This window comes from Trachurus japonicus, chromosome 20 (assembly GCF_045865225.1).
Source record: "Trachurus japonicus isolate A0001 chromosome 20, Traja_1.0".
NCBI lineage: Eukaryota > Metazoa > Chordata > Actinopteri > Carangiformes > Carangidae > Trachurus > Trachurus japonicus.
In genome coordinates this window covers 25,420,683-25,429,123 of record NC_140926.1, presented here as the reverse complement: position 1 = coordinate 25,429,123, position 8,441 = coordinate 25,420,683, and positions in this window count along the sequence as shown.

The window sequence follows — 8,441 nt, the reverse complement described above, 5'->3', positions numbered from 1 at the left end:
CTACAACAGAGAGACAGACAGGTGGAGACAGAGAGACGGCTTCCTCCCACTGCCGCTGCTGAAAACACCTCACTCTACCTCCGACTATCCATCCATCTGTCTGTCTGTCTGTGTGTCTGTCTGTCTCTGTCTCTCTGGACCAGTCTGACTGTCCCCCTGTCTGTCCCACAAGCCGTCTGTCTATATCTGTTAGACTGACAGTACAGTGATCCAGTCCTGACTGTCTTTTAGTCCTCCTCTGTGCTCCGATCGTGGACCGGCAGTCACACGATTCTGGGATGTTGCTGTTGCTAGGAGACAGAGCTGGGCTGCATTTGAACAATAGATTTCTGTACAATCTGAGGAAGTTTGTCCCTTTTGAGACCCCATACACCCCAACATCAAAAACTCTTGATCATCAAAGAGTCTGTCATCCTTACTCACACCTGCTGTACAACATGGGTGAATTCTAGGTGAACTGTGCACTGTAAAAAAAAATATGGTTAAGACATTTCTGCTTCAGACTGAGGAAATAAAAACTCCACTCTGTCTCCCAGACTGCATTTCACCAACAAACCGCTGTTAAATAGCTTCTCTCGTGATGCTCAGGTTGGACTGATGTCCTGTGGAGTCAGCAGCTGTCTCCACCCCTGTTGCTGTGTGAATATGGAGCTGCTACTCAGCCGCTACCATTCAACCACAGAAGAAGACAAGGTCATTAATAGTCCATGAGCCAAGACCCCAAAATTGGCCTCCCGCAATCGAACGGGTGGGCAATTTCTAGTTTGTTTTTTTGACTTGGTAGACATCTCTAGTGAACAGTTTGGCATGATAACCATTGCAAACAGGTAGCTTAGTGGTGGTTTTCATGTGTTGAATAGGTGGACCAGTAGAGTGGAAACTTGAAAACTGTGTATAGCGCTTGTTCGGTATTATGCTGTTTGTTGACCACTCAGGGTGCCTAAATCACTTCAAGGATGTTTTTCCCTTTTATCAAGACCCTACTGTAATAATAATAGACTCACCTCAGGAATACGTGAATGAAAATGTGATAAAAATTAGAACATACACATGAAATAGCCAACGTTTTTAGAGTGTTTTACTTTTCATGCAATAACAAGAACAAACAAATATTTTTTTACACAATTAAAATCAACTAAAGAGCTTGCTCCTTCTGTCACAAATAATGTGGAGCATACTGCCAGTACAGTATTTCAAGTGTCCCTCTGTCAATGACCTACGCCTGGCCAACAGCCTGAACGAGTTCTACTGCTGCTTTGAAAGACAATGGGACAGACCTGATATCCCCCACACCTCCAACCACCAGCCATCGATCAGCAACAGCTCCTCCAAACCTGGATCACCTACACAGCCCCACACCCAAGTGCCACCCTCCCCCACACCTCTCACGCCTCTCTCCATTATAGAAATCAAATCAAATCAAAGAAGGAGAGGTGAAGAGACTGTTTAAACGGCTGAACCCGTGCAAAGCTGCAGGCCCAAACTCTAGCCGTTTTCCTACTAACATCAGCGGGTCGACGCAGGTTTTTTAAATGCGGGTCGACCCGCTAACAATCAGCATTTGGCTCCTTTCCCATTGACCAAAATGAGCCGGGTCTGTCTGTCTAACCCCCGCATAAACCCCCGCTTTCACGGCGGCACAACATGTCAGTTAAACAGACTGTCGCTTCTTTTTTTTCAATCTTTTTTGGTCAGTGTTCTTTGATCTTCAAATCCCAGTCTTGAATGCAAGCAGAGTTTTGTTTTGGTAGCCTACGTGAGACGCGACTGGTGCGATGATGTGGCATCACGTAACGCCCAATGTCATCACATAAATTAGCGGGTTGAGCCGGGTCTGGTGTTTCCACTGCAAGCCGATCAGAGCCGAGCCGATTGAAGGCGATTTTAACCCGCGTTGCTTGCCGAGTCATTTGACGCGGGTCGACGGGGGGGCATACATCAGTCCGACTGAAAAGTCTGACGGCTCATTTCTCCGACTACCCATTCTACAGTGTTAAGGTTAGGTTTAGGGTAAGGTTGAGGGTTAGGGCTACTTAAGTCGGAGAAATGGGAGGTCGGACTAATGGACTCAAAAATAAAGAAATGTATGGTCGGAGAAATGGGTAGTCAGACAGACGTCCCGGGTTGACGCGGGTCGGTGCGTTTGTGGGTTTAAACGGGGTTTTTTGGCCAGTGGGAAAGGGGTCTCCCCCTCCACCCTGAAGCACTGAGCCAATCAGCTGTCTCCGGTGTTCACACACATTTTTAACACCTCACTGGAGAACTGTCATGTGCCAGCTTGCTTCAAGGCCTCAGCCATTGTTCCAGTTCCCAAAAAGACAAGGCTCACAGGCCTTAATGACTACAGACCCGTTGCTCTGACTTCTGTGGTCATGAAGACTTTTGAGTGCCTCGTCTTGACCCACCTTAAGGACATTACAGTTCACCTACAGAGCCAACAGATCTGTAGATGATGCTGTAAACATGGCCCTCCACTAGCACCTGGACTCCCCAGGATCCTACGCCAGGATACAGTTTGTGGACTTCAGCTCTGCCTTCAATACGATCATCCCAGCTCTGCTCTGTGACAAGCTCTCCCAGCTTAATGTGCCTGATTCCATGTGCAGGTGGATTACGGACTTCCTGACAGACAGACGGCAGTTCGTGAGGCTGGGGAAGCATGTCTCTGACACCCGGACCATCAGCACTGGATCCCCCCAAGGTTGCATCCTTTCTCCTCTGCTGTTCTCCCTGTACACCAACAGCTGCACATCTGGACAACAGTCTGTCAAGCTCCTGAAATTTGCTGACACCACCCTCATCTGCCTCATCTCTGATGGGGACGTGTGTCGGCCTACAGCAGCGAGACGGACCCTCTGGTGTCCTGGTGCAGCATGAACAACCTGGAGCTGAACGCTCTGAAGACAGTGGAGATGATAGTGGACTTCAGAAAGGACCAAGCTGCCCTCCCCCCTGTCATCCTCTGTGACTCTACAGCGACCCTGGTTGAGTCCTTCTGCTTCCTGGGCACCACCATCTCCCAGGAGCTCCAATGGGAGCAGAACATCAGCTCCCTCACCAAGAAGCCTCAGCAGAGGATAGGCTATACTTCCTGCTGCAGCTGAAGAAGTTTCACCTCCCTGTGAAGATGCTGGTGAACTTCTACACTGCCACCACTGAATCCATTCTCACATCCTCCATGTCAGTCTGGTGTGCTGCAGCTACAGCCAGAGACAAGGCCAAACTGCAGCGTGTCATTCACTCTGCCCAGAGAGTGATCGGCTGCAGCCTCCCATCTCTTCAGGACCAGAGCCAGAATTGCTGCTGACCCCTCTCACCCTGGACACAAACTCTTCCAGTCCCACCACTCTGGCAAAAGGCTCCGGTCCATCCGGACCAGGACCTCACGCCACAAGAACAGTTTCTTCCTCTCTGCAGTCAGCCAAATGAACAATGCCCCAATTCCCCCTAAATAACCCTAAACCTATGGATGTAATATGCTATAATGTTAATGTCATCTTTACTCACTACATCTTAGCCTTCTTAACCTTGGATGTATATGTGTATATATCTATATATATTTTCCCCCTCGCTCTCTCATGCACCCAGTGGAATTAGCGCCAACTAGTGGTGCAAACAAATATTATCTGCAGGGCCTTTCTGCAACTGCAAAGGCGCTCTAAATCATCAGTAGTGGCACACAAATTATGAAATGTGCAACATCGGAGAATGGCCATAATTGGTGTATATGGCATTTTTATGGTCAAAATAGTGAATGCATGATAAATATTGTTAAGCTACTCTTGTGCGAAGGTTATCATACCAATTAATAATCTGGACATATATAGGAATAATAAAATAGCAACAAGAATTTGCCCACCCTTTCGATTGCGATTGGTGGTCTGGCTCATGGACTATAAGGAGCCAGTCAGAGCGCTGATGCTGGAAACAGACTGAGTGTCTTTTGGTGTCATAAACGTGCAAGCTTCAGTGGGACTTTCATGGAAGTGAAAAGGGTTGCATCACAAAGATCATCCAGTTTGGGCCCCCTGTTAGAACTGCATTAAAGGGATAGTTCACCCAAATTTCAAATTTTTCGGCTCATTTTCTACTCCCCCTCATGTCGACTAAGGGCTGGGAGAAGTTTCAGAGTCCTCCGTGCCTTTTTGGAGTTACAGCGGGGCTCCGTGCAGCACTGCATTGCCATGTGACGGTTGCGAACGGGGCTCACTTTTCTTCGTCCAAAAAGACACACCAAAAAACATCCAAATACCTCCATAGTGCTCGTCTGTAATAATGTCTCTCTTGTATTGAAGCCAGGGGCGTCTCTAGGATTTTGACACATCCGGGGCTTAGCCCGGAAGAGTGACACATGCAATATATGCGCGCGCAGAGCGCGCGCCGAAATCTTTAGGCATAGAGACATTCTCCATCATTGGTGAAAAAGGTGAAAACGATGCAATCCACAGATCATCAAATGAATGACCCATTTTGAATTTAGTTCTATGTACTGACATTTGCTAGCTACGTAACAACACATTGTGTTTCCATTTAACACATTAGCAGCTACAGTAAAAGAGGCAGGCTGTGCGGGATCCCTGTCTGCTAACTAGCTGCTATCATGCATGAAAAAGAAAATAAACAAGATGGTTCGATGTTATAGCACATTAACTTCAGCAACTTTCCCCTCTAGAAGAAGCCCAAACTTAGTTATTTCTAGGTACACAATTCTCACACCCTACAATTGCATTACAGATGCCAATAATTACAGATTGCTTTTTTTCTCATGTAATATCAACCAGAGCAATATCAACTAGCTGCTAGCTAGCTAACGTTAGCTACTGTACTACCCTCTTGTAGTTCCAGCTGCAACACTCTTTTCGAAATTATACATTTTTACATAATTTCTATTCCCATTACCTTTTTGATTGCTGACCACCTTTGGGGGAAAACATGGAAATCTTTTTTGTGGCATCTTGATACACTTTAGCTGCTACTAGCTACCAAAAGACAGCTGCAGCTTGCTGTTGTCAAACCTGCCTGCTGTCAGGTATTTGTTGTCAAGTTAAATGCGCCGCTGTTTTGGGTCAAGTGCGACCTGGAGGTGTTAACCACTTGTGTGCCAAAGCCAAAGTAGTGGCTTTTTAAAAATATAATTAATTGTTACTCAAACCTGTCCAAAAACACTGTTTTATCGAAGCATCAACATAAGATAACCGTAGTTTGAGGATGTGATCTTAAAAAAAAAAAATATTTTTTTTTTTTTTTTTTTTTGAAAATTAATATTCGGGGCTAATTAAAAAACATCCGGGGCTTTAGCCCCAAATGTTTTAGCCTAGGGACGCCACTGATTGAAGCCCCAACATGAGAAATTGTTCCGAAAAAATTAAATAAGTCTATTTTTCAAGCTTGTTTGTAGCGGAAGCTCCCAGTGTCTCAGTTCACTGCTCTGCCTGTGTCAGACACCGGCAGAGCCGTGAACAGACGAGCACTATGGAGGTATTTGGATGTTTTTTGGTGTGTCTTTGCAGTACTGCGCGGAGCCCCGCTGCAACTCCAAAAAGGCACGGAGGACTCTGAAACTTCTCCCAGCCCTTAGTTGACATGAGGGGGAGTAGAAAATGAGTGAATTTGAATTTTGGGTGAACTATCCCTTTAATACTTATTTTGGTTTCGGTCCATATTGACATGATAGCATCATATACTGTCCTGCAGATTTGTTTGGCTCCACATCCATGATGCAAATCTCCGGTTCCACCACATCCCAAAGTTCCTCCATTGGTGACAGTGGAGGCCATTTGAGTACAATGAGCTCATTCAATTCACATTCAAGAAACCAGTTTGAGATGATCTGACCTTTTGATCTGACATAAAGGGATGATATGGTCAGCAACAATATTCAGGTATGGCTTTGACATTTAAACGGTGCTCAGTTGGTACCAATGGGCCCAAAAAATATCCTGCATAGCATTAGACCACCAGCAGCAGCCTGAACCTTTTGATACCAGGCAGGATGGATCCATGTTTTCATGCTGTTCATGTCAGATTCTGACCCTACCATCTGAACGTTGCAGCAGAAATCCAGACTCATCAGAGCAGGAAATCTGTAGCTTCAATTTCTAGTTGTTAGCTGACAGGAGCGATACCCAGTGTGGTTTCCCGCTGCTGGAGCCCATCTGCTTCAAGGTTGGATGTGTTGTCCATTCAGGCCTCCCTCTGGTGGATGGTGGCAGTGCAGGTGGGCTTTTCAGGCTTTTATTTTGAAAGTGTGGGAGACACAGGAAATAAAGGAGAGAGAGGGGGTTGACATCTCTAAATTGGATTGGAACCGGGCTAGGATTAAGCCTACATGGTAAACCTCTGGAGCGGCCCTGCATCACTAAGCTGTAGATGGAGATATCTGCACAGAGTGATGTGTAGTAATTCACCTGGTTAATGAGAGCAAACAAACCAATATCAGATCAGATACTTTATTGAACTCATCAAACACCGACAAAGACAGATTGCTGAAAACATTAGAACAATCTGCAGACTTTAAATTTATCTGCTGTTTCTGTGCAAACCTATGGAAAAACATATGCCCCTGTCCTAGATGTGACATCACAGAGGTCTAGGAGTCAAAGTTGGCTTCCTGTCAGATTGTCTGAGTCAAATACAAATATATATTCTTATTTAAACTTTAAAATAGACTCTATAGACACAGTAGATAACAATAGATACTCTTCATAACACAGGAATAAAATCATAAATAGAAAACATCCAACCACAGCGGAGGGAGCGGGACTTTTGGATGATGTCATTGATTATAGATGAAACCTGGAGTCTACCTGACAGATTGGAGATTATAGGGACTTTAAAGGGATAGTTCACCCAAAATTCAAATTTCACTCATTATCTACTCACCCTCATGTCGACTAAGAGCTGTGAGAATTTTCAGAGTCCTCCGTGCCTTCTCTGAGTTACGGGGGGGTCCGTGCAGCAGTATTTGTCCATATAATGGTTGTCAATGGATACCAACTTTCTTCGTCCAAAAAGACACACCAAAAAACATCCAAATACCTCCATACTGCTCATCTGTAATGTCCCTCTTGTATTGAAGCCCCGACATGAGAAATTGTTCCGCCGGTCAGTGCAAATCACGCGAGATTTGCACTGACACAGGAAGAGCAGTGAACTGAGGCACTGGGAGCTTCCGCTAATAAGCTTAAAATATAGACTTATTTATTTTTTTTCGGAACATTTTCTCATGTCGGGGCTTCAGTACAAGAGGGACATTACAGACGAGCAGTATGGAGGTATTTGGATGTTTTTTGGTGTGTCTTTTTGGACAAAGAAAGTTGGTATCCATTGACAACCATTATATAGACAAATACTGCTGCACGGACCCCCCGTAACTCAGAGAAGGAACAGAGGACTCTGAAAATTCTCACAGCTCTTAGTCGACATGAGGGTGAGTAGATAATGAGTAAAATTTGAATTTTGGGTGAACTATCCCTTTAAGCAACGGTGGTTGGAGTGATGGCTACGGCTCCTGTCACACTGCCACAGTGTAAGAATCTAAGCACTAAGTAGTATGTAACTCTAACACCGTCTTTACTTCTTCAGGAAACCTAACATCACAACAGTATGTCTCTTAAAAGGCCCACAAGAACTTGATATTTGCTTTAGAGACAATTTAATATCAGATTAGAGGTTTGTATAAATGTGTCTGTTACATAGGTCCAGGGTGGGAGCTGGGGGGAGAAGACAGCAGGTGAACAACAGTTTGTCCATGAGTTAACTGGAAAAATCAGTCAAAGACGCAGGTACCTTTAACAAATACACTCAAAATCCACAAACTATTAATGGTATAATTGAAAAGAAATGAAATGACAGAGTGAAATATGACAAAACATGTAGTAATTCTTAAATGTAACTGGTCAACCTGACCACATTCTGTTATCTTGTCGCACGTGAAACCTGTGAATATTTATAAGGGTACTGAGCTGTTGTCACTGACACTAGTTGCTGTAGTTGTATGGTCATGCATTTTATGTGTGTATTCATTGCCCCACTGGTGATAAATACTGAATACTGAATCTGAATGTATCTCAGGGTTCAGTAAACCAGTCTCTGTTGGGCTGCAGGAGGTTTTGACAGAAAGTCCACATCATGACACGGTGCTGTAGCTGCCTTCAACCATCACTGCTCAAATGTCTTTTTAAATCCTCAAAGGCTGTAGTGGAGGAGGAGGGGGGGCACAGTGATATCACCCTATGGTTATTTATGAGACATCCATACAAACAAAATCAAACTTTACTTTGTCAGAGACAGAATGTTCACCAAAGAGAAATAAGAGCTTGTGTTTGCTGTGGAGACCTTGGACATGTCCCCAGGTCCATCACAGGACTGAGACAAACAATGTCACATGCTCACATTCACACCTATTGACACTTTGCCAATTAGTCACCATTTCACCTAAT